The sequence below is a fragment of the Pelodiscus sinensis genome, chromosome 4 (genome assembly GCF_052426305.1).
Source record: "Pelodiscus sinensis isolate ZL-2025 chromosome 4, ASM5242630v1, whole genome shotgun sequence".
Taxonomy (NCBI): Eukaryota; Metazoa; Chordata; order Testudines; family Trionychidae; genus Pelodiscus; species Pelodiscus sinensis.
The window spans coordinates 37,986,516-38,007,850 of record NC_143055.1 but is presented as its reverse complement, the minus strand read 5'-3'; the positions used below and the strand labels follow the sequence as shown (position 1 = coordinate 38,007,850).

The following is a 21,335-nucleotide window of genomic DNA, read 5'->3' as shown; positions in this document are numbered from 1 at the left end:
GAAAAACCTGGTATTAGTCAATCACAGGATGACTATGAGCTGTGAATGTGATGCAGCCAAGACTAATGCAACCATAGGATGCATCAAGTGAGATATCTCTTATAGACATATGGAATGGTATTACTATTATATAAGCACTAGTAAGACCTCATCTATGCTACCATGTGCAATTCCAGTCTCCCAAATTTAACAAAGATGAATTCAAAATAGAACAGGTGCAGAGAAGATCTACTAGGATGATCAGAGAAATGGAACACCTGCCTTACATTTGGAGACTCAAGGAGCTCGGCTTGTTTGGCCTAATTGAGGGCTGAGAAGCGATAAAGACTGCTCTCTAAAAATAAATCAAAGGGATAAATACCAGGGAGAGAACATATAAATTAAGTGCCTGTGTTGACAAAACAGATGAATATAAACTTTAATGAGCAAGTTTAGGCTTGAAAGTAGTTTAAGATTTCTAGCACCGGTGTAGTGGAGTTCTGGAACAGCCTTCTAAGAGGAGTAGAAGGGGCAAAAAACATAACTGGCATTAGATTGAGCTTGATGCATTTATGGGGGGAATTATATGAAGAGACCCTCTGACCGCCAAGTGACCCATCTGAGACTGCTAATACAAAATATCCCTAATGGCCAGAGATTGGACATTAGATGGACAGTATTCTTTTCCAGTGTCTAGCTGATTGGACTTGCCCAAACAATAAGGGTCCGACCAATCACTACATTGGGGTCTAGAAAAATTATTTTATTAAGTCAGATTGACAGAGACCAGGGAGATTTTTATCTTCCTCCACCACATGGGATATGAGTCACTTGAAGATTTAAACTAGAATAAATGATGTTTTTTGTAACTTGAAGTTTTTAAAACATGTTTGGAGGACAATAGTGACTAATACAGAGATTATGGTTTTATTACAGAAGTGAGTAGCAAGGTTCTTTGGCCTACCTTCCAGATGTAAATTATATGAATACAAAAGTATGCCTACACTACAATTAAAAACCCATGGCTGCCTGGCTGACTCAGGATCATGGGCCTTGAGCTAAGGGATTGCTTAATTATGGTGTAGATCAGGAGTCCAAAACTCCCAGCCTACAGGCTATCCCTAGCTGGGCTGATTGCACAATTTGGCCCAACACTCCTGGCAGGCCAGAGTCCCTGTCTGTTGTTGGCCTGCACAACCCGGCCCCTTTCCACTATCATCTCACCCTATCCCCACTATGGCACCTCATCCCTAAGCATGCAGCTTTGGGAATCAGTGGGGGAGCAGAGAGGCCTGGTACGGCATGGCAGCAGCTTTCAGGTTCCCCATGCTCTCCACCATGACAGGAGCCATGGAGAGCCAGAGCAAGTGCCCTCGCCCAGTGCTACCTGCTTTCCCTGTGGATCTTGCTGTCTTTGGGAACACAGTGGGGTGCAACTGTTGCCATTGCACCAGGCTCTTCCCCTCTCCCACTGATTCCTAAAGCTGCATCCTTGGGGATGGGTGCCATATTGGGAAAGGACAGGGCAATGGCAGAAAGGGATGGGGATTTGGTGCCAACAATGGATAGCACCCATCTCCCCCAAACTGCCAAGAGTCCTGGGACAGATTGCGCAATTGCTCTGGCTTATGGACTAGGAGTTTGAGATCCCTGGTGTAGATACTCTAACTTAGGCTGGTACCTGGACTCTAAGGGTATGTCTACACTACCCTCCTAGTTCGAACTAGGAGGGTAATGTAGGCATACCGCACTTGCAAATGAAGCCCGGGATTTGAATTTCCCGGGCTTCATTTGCATAAGCGGGGAGCCACCATTTTTAAAACCCCGCTGGTTCGAACCCCGCGGCTACATGGGGCTCGAACTAGGTAGTTCGAACTAGGCTTCCTATTCCGAACTACCGGTACACCTCGTTCCACTACCTAGTTCAAGCCCCGTGTAGCCGCGCTGCACGGGGTTCGAACCAGCGGGGTTTTAAAAATGGCGGCTCCCCGCTTATGCAAATGAAGCCCGGGAAATTCAAATCCCGGGCTTCATTTGCAAGTGCGGTATGCCTACATTACCCCGCTAGTTCGAACTAGTTGGGTAGTGTAGACATACCCTAAGACCCTGTACTGTGGGAGGGTTCCATAGGTTGGGCTGCAGCCTGAGCTGAAATCGATATAATGCAATTAAACAACCCCTTAGCCTTAGCATAGTATGCCCAAGTTGCATCGCATGGGACAACCTGAGGTGTCTAATTGCAGTGTAGACATAGCTAGTGAATCTTTGAGACAATCTGAAGTAATAGAACTTGAAATGCTTAAAACTACACTGGTGAAAACAGTAGAGAATATATTTATAGGCAATCATCTTTCTTCAAAAAAGGCAGAATATGATCTAAGTCTTTTCCACTTGTTATTACTGTGATTCACTTATGCCAGGTCAACACTAGGGGCAATATCAAACTAAAGTACGCAACTCCAGCTACGTGAATATCATAGCTGGAGTCGATGTATCTTTGTTCGAGTTACCAAGTTGTTTCACTATGCGGGGGAGGGGGAATTAGATGGGAGAAACTCTCCTGTTGACTCCCCTTACTCTTCTCGATCCAGTGGAGTACCAGAGTCAATGGGAATGTGATCAGCAGTCAATGTAGCAGGTCTTTACTAGACCTGCTAAATCAACCCCTGGGAGCACTGATATCCCAGTAAGTGTAGACAGGGCTTTAATAAAGCTTGTTTCTTTTAGTGTTCATTTTCTATTCAACATGACCAATCTAATGTTTTAGCAAAGAAGAGTGCTAGACTGAGAGCAGACAGAGTTCCTCTATCCACGGATTAAATAGCATGGGTTGCAGAAGTGTATGTTTCTGCCCTGTTAAAGGGCCTGAAAGCTGCCTTGCATGACACTCTCTCAGTCATAATGCCCATTCAGGGCTTAATGGACTTTTAAACAGGTCTTCAGTCCTGGGCCTCTTTGATGACAATTTCAACCAGGATGCTTGTTAGCACCATTTGTAATATACACACTGGACCAGTAGATATTGCTCTCAGTACACTAAGGTTACGTCTACACAGTAGCATTATTTTGGAATAACTCACATTATTCTGAAATAACATAGTCCATGTGTACACTACAAGCCTTTATTTCAAAATAATGTTGAGCTGGATGACTTCTTACTCTGGCCCATGGTAACCCTCATTTCATGAGAAGTAAGGGAAGTCGTGCTGCTGTGTAGACAGCGCCAAAAGCTGAATTAAGCTATTTCAACTTATGCTACACAATTGACGTCACTGAATTTGCATAGCTTAATTCAACTTTTGCCCTGCTGTATAGACATACCTTAACTTATTTTATACAGATTGCTCAACAGCCAATTCAAAGTAATACCTTTCGATCACTTCTGATCTGGACTAGATTCAATTTTCTTCAAATTCATTTTCACTAAAATAAATAAATCTTTCCAGTGCCTGTCTCACGTATACAGTCCTTCTATAACAAACACATTAAAAAAAACCCTGTTAGAAAATGGCAGGAAAAACAACAATACTGGCAATAGTTAAACTTTCATTGCTAGAGGGGGAAACAGTTTTAGCACATTTGTTGAGACAGTCCAATAACATAACATTTATCTAGAAACTTTAGGATAAGGTCTTTTATACTTACAACTAAATTTTGCTACTTATAATTCATAGCACGAGAAATAATGCATGGGATTTTACCTGTAATAGCTAAAGGCAAAATTCTGCTCTTTGAAGGGAAAAAGTAAGTAAGAACAAAATATTCACTTAGATACACCTATGGGGCAACATGAATTTTATTGTATTTCTGTATTCTTCCAGAATACAAACTGGCTGCACAAAAGATATTGTGCTTCTGGCAAATAAATGCTGTCTTTCAGGAATAGCCTTCAGTGGACATGGTTCACAGTTGCAGACTGGAGTCTAAAGTCCTGAACATGGCTCTTTATAAAAGTCTCGTTATTTGTTTCACTTTACTTCCAACCTGCTCTGCTTTCTATCGAGCTTGGCCACAGCTCTGCCCCATTCTCAGTCATTTATGCTGTCCTTCTCTAAGTGCAAGGTCTGCAATTGTGAATGCCAAAACGGATGGTGAAAATCCATTTTGCTTTCTCCCTTTCCCCTATGCTGGGGAAAAGCATAATATGTCCTTACCCCCTGCCTCCAAGGTTTCCTGTATCAGAGGGGTAGCTGTGTTAGTCTGAATCTACAAAAGCGATGAGAAGTCCTGTGGTACCTTATAGACTAATAGATTTATTGGAGCATAAGCCTTCGTGGGCAAAGACCCACTTCGTCAGATGCATAAATCTGTTAGTCTATAAGGTATCACAGGACTCCTCATCGCTTTTACAGGGTATTCTGGCCCAGGGGGAATCTGGACCTTTTATTTTTTGGTCTCATTGGTGATATCTAAATAAAGAACTGAGAATAGACTTTGTCTTAACTGCACCATTGATTGTAATTTTTCATCTTGTCCTGCATGAGGGATGGTATGTAACATCACACTTGTAGTCTCAATTGCCTTCTTAGTTTCCCTTTTGTTTCAGTAGAAAAAAAATATTCTGGCCTATACTAACACCTTCTTCATGCCAGCTAAGATGTACTGGTCAGTGTTTTGTGTAGGTAGAACCAAGGCATAGTTCATTCCCCTCCCCTACATGCTTACTCCCCATTTACCCGCACAGAGGACTGATGGGGAAAAATCAGGGACCCACTGAGGCTCCTTTCCCACTGCGACCCACTCATACAGATGAGTAAGAGGGTGACCTAGCCAGCTGCCAAGTGGATTGGTCACAATTTTGCACTGGCGAGAGGCAATAATTTCCTTCTTATGCTGCTTAAACTGCTATTATAAGCTGCCAGTGAAGCATACTTTTAAAACAGCACCAAGTAGCATCTTAAGCATGCATTTAGTCATTATCATAAAAACATTTTGAATCTTTTATTGATCACTTTCTTATAGCAACACTTATTCATTAAAAATAAAAAACATCTTTGTGTCCATTTGCTGTACTCCCACCTCAAAATAAACCACTGCTCCCAGCACCGACACCAGGTAAAACAAATTCCCAGAGTAGTCACACATACCAAGAATCTGAAAATATACATGGAAATCCATCACAAATCATGGAATGCAGCTGATATGCTAGGGGCCCACCAGCAAGGAGATTAAAAAGCAATATATATATATAAAATAAAGTAATATTTCACACGATATACCATAAATGTTATTTTTCATGTAGCTTAATAAAATAATCTTCCTGATTAGAGAACAGATGAGTCAGGGGTGCTGTTAGCTAACAGCAGGGGGGAGGAGGAAATTACATCAGCTCTTATTGCCATCCTATCTTAAAGCAAGCTTGTGCTGTTAAACTCCACACACAAACATTACATTAACATTTTATGAGCATATAAATACCATTTCACTCTGACAAAAAGGGGCATATTCTCACTTTCAAAGGAGCAATAGGCACTCACAGAAGAGGAACATGCCCCTAATTGTGAAACCAATTAACCCTCTGTCATATAACAAACCACAGTGCAGCTGGATCATTTTAAAGACATTCCTGAATAATATAGCACCATACATGTACTGTGTACTTTTTTTCCCCCTTTCTGCAGGTTCAATTTAAAAAGCAGTGCTACAAGGTTTTCTCTATAGACACCATTTGTCTTTTATATATATATATATATATATATATTTGTAACAGTGCTGAAAAGATTCATTTGATCAAGAAAACAAGCCCCTCAGGAAAAAATTACTTCAATACAAGCTGGTCTTATGACTTGTTTACATGAAAGTTTAGATATGATTCACTTTGAGTTCACTTCACTTGTTGATGAAATAAAACAGAATGCTCAGTAAAAGAACAGGTACCCCTGCAGGGCTCTTTAGGGTTGATTTGTTCCTTAGATGCAGCAAAAAACAGGTTAAAACAAGTATGAATATGTTTGTTTGGTTTTGAGGGAACAGGTAACTATTTAAAAACTTAACTCCTTAAATACTGCTTATCCTCCACTGGCTTCACATTTTTCTTACTTTTGGTCTTCATCTTCTGTTGGTTTGTTTGCCACATATTGAGAGATATGACTAGTTTCAATTATTTTCCATGGGGGAAGGGACATATACCTTCATCATGTATCTAAGGGCATGTCTACACTAGGAAGTTATTTCGAATAACCTTTTTTGATATAATAACTCCTGAAATAACTATTTCAAAATAAGCGTTGTTCCTTACAGAAAGCAGGAGTTAATATTTTGAAATAATGAGCCATTTATTTTGAAATAAAGGGCTTGGTAATGTGGACACTCCACTTGTTATTTTGAAGACCAGGGCTAAGTGATTATTTTCTTCTGTTCACTGAGAACTGTCAGTGAGTTTTTCATAACTGTAAGAAGCTATTTAAGACTGTCTTGCTCTTCTAGACTAACATGAATTAATTCACTTATTGATAGAAATTTAGTTCTAACATGCTGGTCTAAGTTGAATGAGTTGTAACATTACTTTATAATAGAATTTGACTTCTGAATGTAGAAAGCAGCATCAACCATGTCCCTTTGACCTCTTCACCTGTAGGTGCTTCCCTCACAGTTACCCTCACAGTTGCCTTTCCTCATAGAAAAATGACCTTTACCACTATAGAAAATGATCCTGCGTGGAATAGGAATAAGAAATCCTCCGGAAAAGGGCTTATTTTCCGGAGAATCACATCTAGACTGGCACTTTTTTCCGGCTTATCCCCAAGCCGGAAAAAAGCGGCAGCCATGTAAATGCAAATGCCGCGGGGGATATTTAAATCCCCCGTGGATTTGCAATTCTGACTGGTCTAATCTGCATCCCTTTTCCGGAAAAGGGGTGCAGTGTAGACACAGCCAGATGGTGTAGCCCAGAAATCCAATCTGAACAGTAGGGCCATCTAGTTCCACTCAGAAAAGGATGAATATAACAAAATCAGACACTCGAGGTGGACTCAAGCAGGTCTAAAAAAGGTCTAAACTAAAAGTGCAGTCCACTTTGTAACCATATTTATGAAAAGTAAAAATTGAAACAATAAAAAACCTATGTTCAATACTGACATCAACATGTTAATCACCTGTAACAAAAAAACAAAACAAAACCTTAGCAAGATTTCCCACCATAAGGGTACGTCTAAACTACATGGCTCCGCCGATGGAGCCATGTAGATTTGTTGTTTCGGCAAAATCAAATGAAGCCGCGATTTAAATGATCACGGCTTCATTTAAATTTACATGGCTGCCGCGCTGAGCCGACAAACAGCTGATCAGCTGTTTGTCCGCTCAGCACGCTAGTCTGGACGCTCCCCTGTCGACATCAAAGCCCTTTGTCAGCAGCCCCGGTAAACGTCATCCCACGAGGAATAACGGGGCTGCCGACAAAGGGCTTTGATGTCGACAGGGGAGCGTCCAGACTAGCGTGCTGAGCGGACAAACAGCTGATCAGCTGTTTGTCGGCTCAGCGCGGCAGCCATGTAAATTTAAATGAAGCCGCGATCATTTAAATCGCGGCTTCATTTGACTTTGCCTATGTGTCTAATCTACATGCCTCTGACGACAGAGGCATGTAGTCTAGACACAGCCTAATAGAGATTTCCATTAATTGTATATTGTTTGTGAAATATTTTGTCCTTCAGAAGGAGAAAAAAATTAAACTCATGTGACTGTGTAGCCTCTTAGCACAACAACGTCTTTTCTTTTCTCATTTCTTTCTGTACATATGATGAAACATTCAAGTGTGCTGGGATTTATATCGGCATTTTTTACAATCTTTCCAAATTTTTTGGATTGTACACTATAATTCAAAATTGGGTGCCTCTCTTTCTACGGGCATGTCTACACTAGGAAATTATTTCAAAATAACTTGTTTTGAAATAACTTCTGAAATATCTATTTTGAAATAGCATATCCACACCACAGGGAAGCCTCAAAATTAGTTTGAGATAGTCTCCCTTAATGTGTTTAAATGTTTAAGAGGGGTAGCCATGTTAACTTGGGACTGAAAATTTTTTTAAAACCAGCGAATAGTCCTGGAGTACCTTAGAGACTAACAAAATATGTAGATGGTAACATGAGCTTTCATGAGCACAACTCACTTTTTCTGATGAATGGAGTAAAGCGGTCCAGGTTTCATATAAGTGGCAGAGAAAGAGAGGGGATAGGGAGGGAAAGAAAATGGGACAAAAAGGAGAAAAAATGTTGTGAATTAGAGTGTCCATGATAAATGAGGCTAATAGAGTGGGCTACAAGTATTCTAAATACCCGATACTTAGCATTTTATGTCATTAGGATGTGGAATGTAGCGGCCTGTCATGTCTGGTCTTTGTTTAAACCTCTATTCATGGTGTCAAAATTGTAAATGAAATGCAGTTCTGCAGTTTCTTTCTCCAGGGGACTTTTGAAATTTGCTTTGAAATAATACAAACACTTTTAGATCCATTAGTGAGAGCACAGGCAAGCTGAACTGTTCACCAACAGGTTTCTGTGTGTTATCGTTATGAATATGTGATTTGTGTCCATTAATCATTTGCCGTGAGAGTGTCCAGTTTGGCCAATATACATAGCAGAGGAGCACTGCTGCACTTGATGGTATAAATCATATTGGTAGATGTGCAATTATATGCATCTTTGATGTGATGGCTTATGTGGTTAGGTCCTGTGATGATGTCGCTTGTATAGATGTGTGGACAGAGTTGGCACCCGGGTCAATTGCAGGAGTGCTTAATGATGCTCCCACCCACCCCCCTCTTCTTTCTCTCCACCCTCCCCTTCCCCTATCCTCTTTATTTCACGTTTTCATATCCTCAACTCATAACTCTGGTCATCTGAAGAAGTGGGCTGTGCCCATGAAAGCTCATGATACCATCTACATGTTTCCTTAGTATATAAAGTGCTACCAGCACTTTTTTTTTGTTGTTTTTTTCTATAACAGACTAAGGGTACGTCTAGACTACATGCCTCTGTCGCCAGAGGCATGTAGATTAAGCTACCAGACAAAGTAAAATGAAGCGGCAATTTATATAATCACCGCTTCATTTAAATTTACATGGCTGCCGCACTGAGCCGACAAACAGCTGATCAGCTGTTTGTCGGCTCAGCGCGATAGTCTGGACACGCAGGTGTCGACATCAAAGGTATTTGTCGACCATGCAGGTAAACCTCATTCCAGGAGGCATACCTGGGTGGTCGACAAATACCTTTGATGTCAACACCCGCGCGTCCAGACTATTGCACTGAGCCGACAAACAGCTGATCAGCTGTTTGTTGGCTCAGCGCGGCAGCCATGTAAATTTAAATGAAGTGGCGATTATTTAAATTGCCGCTTCATTTTACTATGTCTGATAGCCTAATCTACATGCCTCTGTTGTCAGAGGCATGTAGTCTAGACGTACCCTCACTCGGCTACCCCCTGAAGCTCCATTTAGCATGGACACTCTAAGGCTGTGTCCAGACTCTGGGGTTTTTTCAGGAAAAGTAGGCTTTTCCCGAAAAAACTTCCCCTGCGTCCAGACTCAAGCCGCGTTCTTTCTTTGAAAAGATAACGAGCCTTGTGGATAAGGGAGAAGCGGTGGATGTCATATACCTAGACTTTAGTAAGGCATTTGATACGGTCTCGCATGATATTCTTATTGATAAACTAGGCAAATATAACTTAGATAGGGCCACGATAAGGTGGGTGCATAATTGGCTGGATAATCGTAGTCAGAGAGTTGTTGTTAACGGTTCTAAATCCTGCTGGAAAGGGATAACAAGTGGAGTTCCTCAAGGGTCTGTTTTGGGACCCGTACTATTCAATATCTTCATCAATGATGTAGATATTGGGATAGAGAGTACTCTTATTAAGTTTGCAGATGATACCAAACTGGGTGGGGTTGCAACTTCTTTGGAGGATAGGGACATAATTCAAAATGACCTTAGCAAGTTAGAGAAATGGTCAGAGGTAAACAGGATGAGGTTTAATAAGGAGAAATGCAGAGTGCTCCACTTAGGAAGGAACAATCAGTTCCATACATACAAGATGGGAAGCGACTGTCTAGGAAGGAGCATGGCGGAAAGGGATCTAGGGGTCATAGTGGACCACAAGTTGAATATGAGTCAACAGTGTGATGCTGTTGCAAAAAAAGCAAATATGATTCTAGGTTGTATCAACAGGTGTGTTGTAAGCAAAACTCGTGAAGTCATTCTGCCGCTCTACTCTGCACTAGTTAGGCCTCAGCTGGAGTACTGTGTCCAGTTCTGGGCACCACATTTCAAGAAAGATGTGGAGAAATTGGAAAGGGTACAGAGAAGAGCGACAAGAATGATTAAAGGTTTAGAGAACATGACCTATGAAGCCAGGCTTCATGAACTGGGCTTGTTTAGTTTGGAAAAAAGAAGATTAAGGGGGGACATGATAGCGGTTTTCAAATATCTAAAAGGGTGTCACAAGGAGGAAGGCGAAAATTTGTTCCTCTTGGTTTCTGAGGACAGGACAAGGAGTAATGGGCTTAAAGTGCAGCAGGGGAGGTTTAGATTGGACATTAGGAAAAAATTCCTAACTGTCAGGGTGGTCAAATATTGGAATAAATTGCCAAGGGAGGTGGTGGAATCTCCCTCTCTGGAGATATTTAAGAACAGGTTAGATAGACATCTGTCAGGGATGGTGTAGATGGAGCTTGATCCTGCCTTGAGGGCGGGGGGCTGGACTCGATGACCTCTCGAGGTCCCTTCCAGTCCTATTATTCTATGATTCTATGATTCTATGAAATAATTTCGAAGGAACGCGGCTTTTCTTTCGATGGCGGTAAACCTCGTTTCACGAGGAAGAACGCCTTCTTTCGAAAGTTCCTCTTTCGAAAGAAGGCGTTCTTCAATGTAAATAGGGCTTCCTCGAAAGATAGCATCCAGACTCACTGGGTGCTCTCTTTCGAAAAAGCGGATTGCTCTTTCGAAAGATCCGTCTGCAGTCTAGACGCGATCTTTCGAAAGAGGCTCTTTCGAAAGATGCTTTCGAAGGAGCCTCTTTTGAAAGAAGCCTGCAGTCTAGACATAGCCTAACTGACAACATTTTTTTTCCTTTTTTTTCCATTCTCTTTCCTTCCCCATCCCCTCTCTCTGCTGTTTATTTGCAACCTGGACCCTTTATTCCATTCATTTGAAGAAGTGGGTTGTGCCAACAAAAGCTCGTGATCCCTTAATATGGACGCACTACCTCGACTTAAAGCCCCAAGAAGTAATTACTTTGAATGACTCTGGGGAGTAGTTATTTCAAAATAGCAGCAGTGGACCATCTACACTACTGCTTTATTCCTTGTGGAGTTTTATTTTGATATAAGCAAGATCTTATTTCAGAATAACAGGCTTGGTACTGTGCACATTTCGCTTGATATTTTGAAAGAAGGGGAGTTATTTTGAAATAACTTCTGGAGTAGACCAGGGCTAAGAGAACAATCTATTTGGAATAAGTATTTGTTAATGAAAGAAAAGAAAAGAAAAGAAAAGAAAAGAAAAGAAAAGAAAAGAAAAGAAAAGAAAAGAAAAGAAAAGAAAAGAAAAGAAAAGAAAGTTTATTATGACTATTTTTGGTAACCTTAAGTTATATTATTCTGCAATGGGATTCCTACTTCTTTTTTGCATACTTGAGATCTGATGCTGTTTTTGTTTCACATTTAAAATTTTCAATAACTGCAGTAGAAGTTTGGGGTGAGATCAAAATGCAAGATTGGTCCCTGTTATTTTCTTGTATGTGTAATGTACTTTGTCACAGTGGCTGTTTTTGGCGACTGCCCCGTAATTTTGCTAAATTTTAATAGAATTAGTTCCTTTAAAAAACAGTAAATTTATTTGAAGCAAACTAAGAACAGAAAGTTAGAAACAAAATATTTTGCAAAATCAAACAAAATAACTTGTGAGCAAACACGTATTTGCACGTAAATAATTCTTACATCTCCTTGTATATTTATACACACCAACTAAACTGGAACCTTCATCTTTATACAAGATAATTACAAATAGTAATTAATTATTATTATTATAACAATAGATGAGCATATTGCCAGAACTGTCCACTTCTGTGATAATGCTTAATAGTTTTGGGGGTCTGATTTATGTGTGCAATACTTGGATGCACTTAAACGATCTGTTGGGAATGTTAGGGTACATCTACACAACAGCATTATTTTGGAATAAATGACATTATTCTGAAATAACATACTGCACATCCATACTACAAGCCTTTATTTCGAAATAATGTCGAGCTGGAGGACTGCTTACTCTGACTCATAATAAACCTCATTTTACAAGGTGTAAGGGAAGTCAAAGAAAGAGTGTTTTTCCTTTGACTTTCTGGTGTATAGACAGCGCCAAAAGCCCAGTTAAGGTATTTTGACTTTAGCTATGCAATTGATGTAGCAGAAGTTGTGTAGGTTAATTTTACTTTTGCCCTGCTGGGTAGACATACCCTTAAAGTGCATGCAGGTTCACTTACTTGACCAGGTAGAGATACAGTAGTCAATTTTGGACATTCAACTGGTATATCTGTTTGAATATGTACTTTGATATTTTTTCCGCTCTGCATAATCACCCAATGAATCCACCTGAAAAACAGTCTGTTACTTTTATCCATCTTTGTTCTATGAGGAAAAAAGAAGAATCCTGCAGATAAAGTACCCTAAATCAAAGATATTGTACCTATATGCAAGAAAAAAACCTAAATATTTCAGATGGGGGAGTAGATAAAATCTAAAACAGACTGCCATGGAAAAAGTAAAAGTGGGTATTAGTAGGCTACAAGAGAGACCAAAACTTTTTTTCATTGAAATGGAGATTTGCCCATTGGAAAGAACTTCCAGTGAATCTTCATTATATTTGTAGATTAGAAGGTGCTGAAAGATGAAATGTTGCCCAGAAAACTACAAAAACAGTCATCAAATACATATTCTCCAACAACTAAGGAAGACTGAATAAAATAGAGAATGCTGAATGGAGAGCAGTGAATTGAGGGAAAATGAATTGCAGTTTATGTCTGTATTAGACTCTTCTCCGGAGAAAACCTGGAAGATATACAAGGCTTTTTAATTTTTCTTCATGATTCTGGAAATGTAGGAGCATGTTCTGCCTTTTAATCCATGTTCATAGCTCAGAATAACATCAAAAGGAATTTTGCAATCTGCTTTTATGGAAGGCAGCATGGACTGTTAGTGCAGGGTGAAGGGAGATGATTGATGAAATCTTAGCCCTGATGAATTCTCATTGATGTTAATAGGGTCAGAATTTTACCTCCATATCAATTCTTAGCTCATCCACCAACTTGCTGGACATGACACTTAATCTTTTGATGTCTGAGTTTCCACATCTCTCAATCTGGAATATTAATAGTTATCTCTGTAAACTGATTTCATAGTCATGGATTATGCAGATTATATAAATTTAGTGTTCATACTATTGTTATTTTATTGTTTCTTTTATTCAGGATTTAAGAATCGAAATTATTCCAAATAAGTGGTATGTTAGAAGATTTCTCTCTAGATCTCATATTCGATTATTTCATACACACAGTCCACACATACCTTTTTCTAACACAGATTATGGGAATACACAATTATGGATATATAGTTCTTTCCTGACTTTTTTCTTACAGTGGATTCAATAATAATATAAATATGAAGCTCCGGTTGAAAAGAGTTGTCTTTTGTCTTTGAAGGATGAAAAGAAAGATAAAGAGTAGTGAACCAGGAGTTAAAAATTAGTACAAGTAATATCAAGTAATTTTTAATGAGTGCAATGTGATGATTGTTGTAATTTTTTTTCTTTTTGAGACGGTAGGGACTTATAAGGAAATAAGAGACTTTTTCATAATTTAAATTTAAAAGGAAAGGCCAGGTGCTCTGTCCCTTTGCGAGGCACAAAAGGGAGCTAATGTAAATAAATGGGACAGAAATCGATACTAATAAAAGAAAGGAGTGTTACGCCAAAGGAAAATAGTGCTATAGGTATGAATGTGGATTTCAAATTCAGCAATACTGATTTTTTTTGTATTTTTTGAGCACTCAAAACCATAATTGATCTAAAAATACTTTAAATGTTATTTTGCCATTTAGAAGTACATTCCACCAATGTTTCTATTTCTAGCTCGGATCCAAAGAAATATAACTAAAAAATTATAACTATTCTCCAGGTTGATAGCCATATAGGCTACGTCTACACTGGCATGATTTTCCGGAAATGCTTTTAACGGAAAAGTTTTCTGTTAAAAGCATTTTCGGAAAAGAGCGTCTAGATTGGCAGGATGCTTTTCCGCAAAAGCACTTTTTGTGGAAAAGCGTCCGTGGCCAATCTAGATGCGCTTTTCCGCAAAAAAGCCCCGATTGCCATTTTCGTGATCAGGGCTTTTTTGTGGAAAAGAAATCTCTGCTGTCCACACTGGCCCTTTTGCACAAAAGTCTTTTGGAAAAAGACTTTTGCCCGAACGGGAGCAGCATAGTTTTTCTGAAAAAGCACTGATAATCTTACATGAGATCATCAGTGCTTTTGCGGAAATTCAAGCGGCCAGTGTAGACAGCTGGCAAGTTTTTCCGCAAAAGCAGATGATTTTGTGGAAAAACTTGCCAGTCTAGACACAGCCATACAGTCTACTCCTAGTGGATTCATAGGTTCTGAGTCAGTGTAATGAGAGTGATCACCACATACAGTAAGGCTGTATTTGATCTTGTATCTTATTTAAAAGCACAATGGAAACACATAGTACCAGATATAAAATAAAAAACAATAATCCTGTATTAGTTACACTTGTCCTAAAACCATCTCATCATGTTAACATATTTCTCTAGTGGTATGTACATGGAATAAACTATTGTCCTTTAATATCCTTGAACAAGACCTATAAGCAAGCAAGATACACTTGCCTAATTTCTGATGCAAAATACTAACAATAAATTGTGTAGAGTTTAATACATTGTTTATATAGTTATGAATGTAACATGTGCTACCATGCATATATGTGTAGTATTATTTGTTGGTTGGATAGCAAGTGATATATCACTATCTGATCTATTGTTGAGAAACTCACAAAAGGTTCAGCTATAAAGGGAAGAAATTCCAAATATGTTTTTAAAAACAGAAAACTAGAAAAGAGGGCAAAAATAACCCCCTCCTACCCCTACATAGACCCATTGGCTTCTGTAGGATGCCATTAGCATAATGGAGAGACAAGGTGAGTTTCCTAACATAATATATTTTATTGGATAGCAGAAGGATTAATGTTGTAGGTGAAAGAAATAATCTTTGCTATGCAAAGCTCTTCTTTAGACTTGGGGAAGGTACTCAAAATGTCACAAGGTAGAACTTATAGTTTGGCATATGTAGTTAACACATATTCTAAGGAGCTATTCAAGGTAAAGTGTCCCATTAACACTTCCGTGGTCATAGGACAAAACAGTACAGTTAGAGAGTTATAGATAGTTTCAATAAACCATAAATCCAGTTTCTTTTTAAGATCATCTTTTTAGTGTCTAGTAAAGTTACAAATGTAAACTCCCAGGCACAGCTCTTGAAGATGCTGTGCAGGTTTTCTTTGAGGATGGGGACTGAGAGGCTAGATATGAAGTGATCATTTTGTAAAAAGTTTTTGTCTTTTATTATTATTCTGTGGGAATTCATTGTCTGGTCTCACTCACATAGTTCTTATTGGAGAATTTAGTGCACTGGATGAGGTACACCACATGTTGTGATAGGCATGCATATAGCGCACGGATATTGAAAGATGAATTGTGGGGGGTATTGATCATCATAGATGTGGAGATAGATCTGCAGATTTTCCGTCTATTATTCTGGCAGGAGCTAGTCCCTCTTTGACGCCTTTTCACCAAAGGCTCTTATGTTCTATAATGTGAACTGAACTATTTTCTCTTTCTCTCAGATAGCCAGCTGTCTTTTTACAGGTCTCAGAATAGCTCATTCTCAAAATTAACTGAATCTAGGCTTATTCCATCACAGAAAGTGTAACTGTGATCCAAAATATCACTTGAAGCAGGATGCTAGGCTCATTTGGGTCAGGAGTTCACCAATGTGAATAGCTGCATGAAGCATTTTTCAGAAGCAGAAATGAAAATTCCTTCTCAAGCAATGAAATGAAAAGTCAACATGATCATTCATGCAGGCTTTTTTGTTTGGTTGGTTAGTTGATTGGTTTTTTTTAAATACTTCATTAGTCTGGGGAGAAGAGTACACAAAATGTTCAAATGTACAGCAAGTCTTAGGAACAAGCCCTTGAGTTTCTGCTTGGTAATACTTATATAAAAATAATTAGCTTTGGGCCTGCAATGGGTTAATGTTCCTCAAGAACAATCTCAAACTAATATCCTTCGTTAGAAATACATGCAGAAAAAAAGTCTTCTGAATAATGTAAAACTGTGTGTGGCTATTCTTTCATTTTTATTCATATTTAATAACCTAATATTCCATGAAGCTGATTAATGCTTTACAAATATAACTGTGGCAGAGTGGACACTAAATGAACAAAACTGAACCGCACTTCGTATTTATTTTCTGATAACCTGAAATCCCCTCACAGTTCAAACTGGAAAGAAAAGGCTACTTATGTTTTCCAGTTATCTCCTTTTGCTCTGTTAGTACAGAACGTTAATTTTTGCACAACCAGTTTGATACCTAAGGACTAAAGTTGAAATTGCCATAGGTAAAATAATGCAGTAATCAAATCATATTGCTAGAACTCAACCATACCATTTTCTTTCTTGCCCTTTAGCTATTATCCTTTTGATTGGAGTATCATTAATCTACTTCTGTCTTTTAGAAGGGAGAAAATTATCTAGTGAGTACAAGACAGACATGAGAGTAAGGAGTTCTGATTTCTATTCCACTTTATGCCATTCATGTCCTGTGAACCCTCAGCTAGCCACTTAGACTTCCTTTCGTTGCCCCTTCTATAACATGAAGGATATATAAATATTTTATTTATTTTCACCTGTAACTCTCCCAGCTCTTTATAAAGGCAGGTAATTCCAATTTTGCATGCTTTACAGATTTGGTTGCAAGACACAAGGAGTTTTGAGTCACTTGACTAAGTTTGAGTCACTTGACTAAGCTAGTGGAAGAGAAACTGAATTTAAGTCATTTGACTCTCAGTCCTATGCTCAATTTTGTAGGCCACAGCTGTCCTCTGAAAAGCTTGTTGTGAGACTAAATGAATTATTGTACTTTGCTTTCTAGTCGTTGGATGAAAGTTCTACAAAATAAAAAATATAAGTATATTATAAATGTATATAAACATAAAATATTTTGTTTAATTATGACCTAAAAGGACTATGAGAAACTTCAGATGGGCCTAGCAAAGCTGTTTCAATAGATAAGATGAAAGATAAGTTGTTTACAAAAGCAAGGTTGTGCATGTCAGAAGGATTTATTTGAACTAATCATACAGGCTGTGTAGTCTAAATTAGCCCCAAGAAAAAGAACACGGGCATCATTGCATACATGTCAATGAAACCATTGACCTAATGACAGCACATGTAAAAAATGGGATAGAAAATAATACTGAAAACATTATGATGCCCTCATCTGGAGTACTGTGTTCAGTTCTTGTCACCCCCATCTCTGAAAACATCTATCAGAATTTAAAGTTCTGGCAACAGACATTATTAGAGGCACAACAAGACTGATTTATAAGGAAAAATTGGAAAGTCTATGAAGTAATTTACAAGTCCTGCCAGGAAGTTTAACGGATAGTTCGAAATACCGGGCTTTAATTCGAAATACTGGGTCCTTGCCGCGTGTCAACACGGGCAGTTAGTCTGGACTTGTAAATTTCAAAAATGGCTACCAGCTGGGAAGATGCAAATCAAGCGTGGGATATTTAAATCCCAGGCTTGATTTGCAACTTCAAATGCCTACATTAGTCTCCCTAGTTCGAACTGGGGGGCTAGTGTAGACATACCCTGAATGTTTATACCAGAGGAGAAACAAATATGAGGGCATATGATAAAGATATAAAAATAAGGAATAGTATAGAAAAGGTAAATTGAGCACTTTTATTTATCCTTTCTCATAACATAAGAACAATTGAATAGTCATTATCACTGAAAGAAAATGAACATAAAAATTGTACAAATGAATAGGTTTTTTACACTACTGATAATAAACTTTTGGAAAACACTGCCTCAACAGATCAGTGAGACCAATAATTTACTATGCAGTTTTATACTACTATGACAACAATCATAATTAAATGAGATAGGATTAATAATCTTTTTTAGAAAATATAAACCTTCCAGATTCAGAATATAAGGAGACCACTACCTAAAGGCTTGTTTTCATTTTTAAAAATGCAGCATACACACTACCTACACTGATGAGACAGGTTCTCCCATCATCATAGATAATCCACCTCCTTGAAAGGCAGTGTTTAGGCTGACAGAAAAAAAATCATCCATTTACCTAGAGCTGTCCACATGGGGACTTAGGTCAGTTTAGCTAAGTTGCTCAGGGAGATGCATTTTTCATACCACTCACTGATGTATCTAAACCAACATAATTTTCTAATGTACATCAGGCCTAACAGAGATCAAGAAAGAAGGTCATTCCACAAATTTCTATTTTGTGGTTTCTTGCACATGCCTATGAAGTATCTGGTACTTACTGGTCACTGTCAGAAACAGATACTGTGCTTGATAGATCAGGAATCTGATCCAGTATAACAATGCTTATATTCACAATATAAAAATCAAACTATAAGAAAAATAATACATCCTCTTCTGCCATAATAATTCCTTTTTAATGGCCCTATTAGATAAACAATTGATGCTTGTTGGACAAGATTGCACAAATGAGTAGTGTCTCCTTGTACGGAAAGCTACCAGAGCAGTGGGAAAAGACTCAGCAGGTATTTCTGGTTCTGCAGATCTTACAAATTAGCAAATCTTTTCATACTGCATTTTCACAGCCAGTCTGTTAAAATTTCTTCTCCATCACCCTCTCACTACAGCTGACATCACAGCTAATAATACAAACAAAACCTCAATCTACATCTGACATTCATGTAGGCTGGTAATGTACTGTACAAATTCGTCATAAAGAAAGCTAAGCCATTTGTGCTATTGTTTCAATTTTTTGTTTTTTGCCAAACTGAAAAAGTAGAACGAGACATCTAATGAATAAATGTGGGAAGTTGCATTTCATTATCAGTATTTACTCTGGTTGCAGTAGATTCAGCCTTCTTCCGTTTGCTGAAACATGAAAGATGCCTTGTTTTCATTAGTGTTCCTATATTGCACAGAGAATGAAACAAAGGTATCCAAAGGTTTTACATTACTGAACTGAAAAATATCTTTTCAAACTTTAAAATGAAAGTAAATCCAAAGTAATTAGTTATAACTGCATTGCTTTGCACTGATTGCAATTAAATGGTAAATATTTGAAGTAATAACAATTAAAAAACTAATATAACTTTCAAAGGGCTGTTTCCATGGAAAATCCAAATGAAAAACCAATACAAATCCTGATTAAAACCTAACCAACCAAAACACTGCAGATTACCAAGATTCCAATTAAATATGACAAATGAATACTTGACAAGTTTCAATTCCAATTCTATTTATGTCAGAATGATCCATTAATACTGAAGATTAAATTACCAGAATTTGAGCAATGCAATTGTACTATATAGCTAGACAAGTCATCTTCAAATCTGGCTCACAGAAAGCACTCACTCAAATGTCAAATGCTACATTTATAGAGGACCTAAAGTGCATTGCATCTTGTTCTGTCATCACCTATTGACTAATGTTAACAAAAATTTCTGGAGGCAGATGACATGCCACTGTCTAAATCCTGTTTTAAAAAGTGACAGCAGAATTCAAAAGTCAGTGGAGTATAATTTTCATCGCAATGTCACCCACATTTCATGGGGTTCAGTTCAAGATTTTGTGACTGTGACAAAAAATCTTCCTTGCTGTCTGCAATCATTTGAGACTTCTAACCTGCTACTCTTGTTTTGGAAATGTTCTTGGCATAATACTTTCATGTGCTAATTTGGTCTGGTTGTGCTTCTACTTATTCTCAAATCTACCTTATATAAGTATGTGATCTTAAAAAAGAAAAGTTACTTTCATCCTCAAAAAATAGCCTAATTTCATTTTTTTTTAGTTTAACAACGAATATACAATAGAAATAGCTGACTCACAATTTCCAAAATTTAGGCAAACTAGAGTACATTGTATGTTGGAACTTCTGAGAAGTGAATAAATGTGGATAAAGCCACTTCTATTATTTAATGAAAGTAAGGATCAATCATAATCCTAAAGTTTATCCAAGGCTCCTTGTTTATATATTGTTTTATACAATATTGGATCCTTTAAGAACTGTGAACTTACTTAATTAAATCTCCAAAATACTTTTCTCTATTGCTCGGTATCTACCTAGATATAGCCAGTGCTTTAGCCTCATTTTCCTAAGCACTAAATATCAGTCTTAAACTAACAATCATAAAAGTATATCACAATGAAGGAAGCAGGTTCCCAAGAGCTTTCATTTTTTCTACCTCCTAAAATAATTTTGTATGTATATATATGCATGCAATGATTACTGAATTTAGGATAATTATTGTTTCCACTCAGTAGGGGGTCCATAATCTGTATGACTTGAAATAGTCATGCATTGTTGAAACGCAGACCCTCAGCAAATGTAGACTGCTGCAGTCCTTCTTCCTTATATACATTACATTTCTCAATTTCCTGACCACAGAGAATTATCTATTTTTATTGGGTCAATATGTCTATCTTAGGGGAAAAAACCAAGAAGAACAATTTTGAATTGCTGACTTGAACCTTTGAAGGAAGCTAAAGTCATGCACAATGCCAAACCAAATCCGCACTGTGTCTGAGGAGCTTATGAAACTCCATCCTCCTAACATATACAACTATACAAACTTGATTGGCAAACCCATCATTTAGCACATCAGAGCTCTTTGACATGCAGCAATCAACTATAGAGTTTATGGATACCATCCAAAGCCCACTGAAGTCCATGCACATTGACTTCAATGAGCTTTAGATAACTGTGGAATAGAAAATTATTTAAGCTCTATTATAAAAAGTATTTTGAAGTCCTCTATTTTCTATATAATTGTAGACACAAAAGAAAATTGAAGACTATTAAGTATTTAATTCCATAATTTTGTAATTACGGAACAATTACTTGTAATGCAAATCAGGATGCATTCCCTAGTCCATCCCCATGTATTAAAAAATCCTTAATTTAAATGATATTTTATAAAAGTATTTTTCACAATATACCATAGAAGAAGAAAGAAAACAGTGCTTTCCTTTCTAAATAATTCAGCACGGAGTAGA

The 21,335-nt window shown here is 38.0% G+C and overlaps 1 protein-coding gene across 5 annotated transcripts in view; it reads right to left on the bottom strand.

Moving 5' to 3' along the window:
• Positions 1-21,335, bottom strand: part of PCDH7 (protocadherin 7) — a 397,754-nt gene that overhangs the window by 198,312 nt on the left and 178,107 nt on the right. The gene's annotated exons all lie outside the window — the stretch shown is intronic.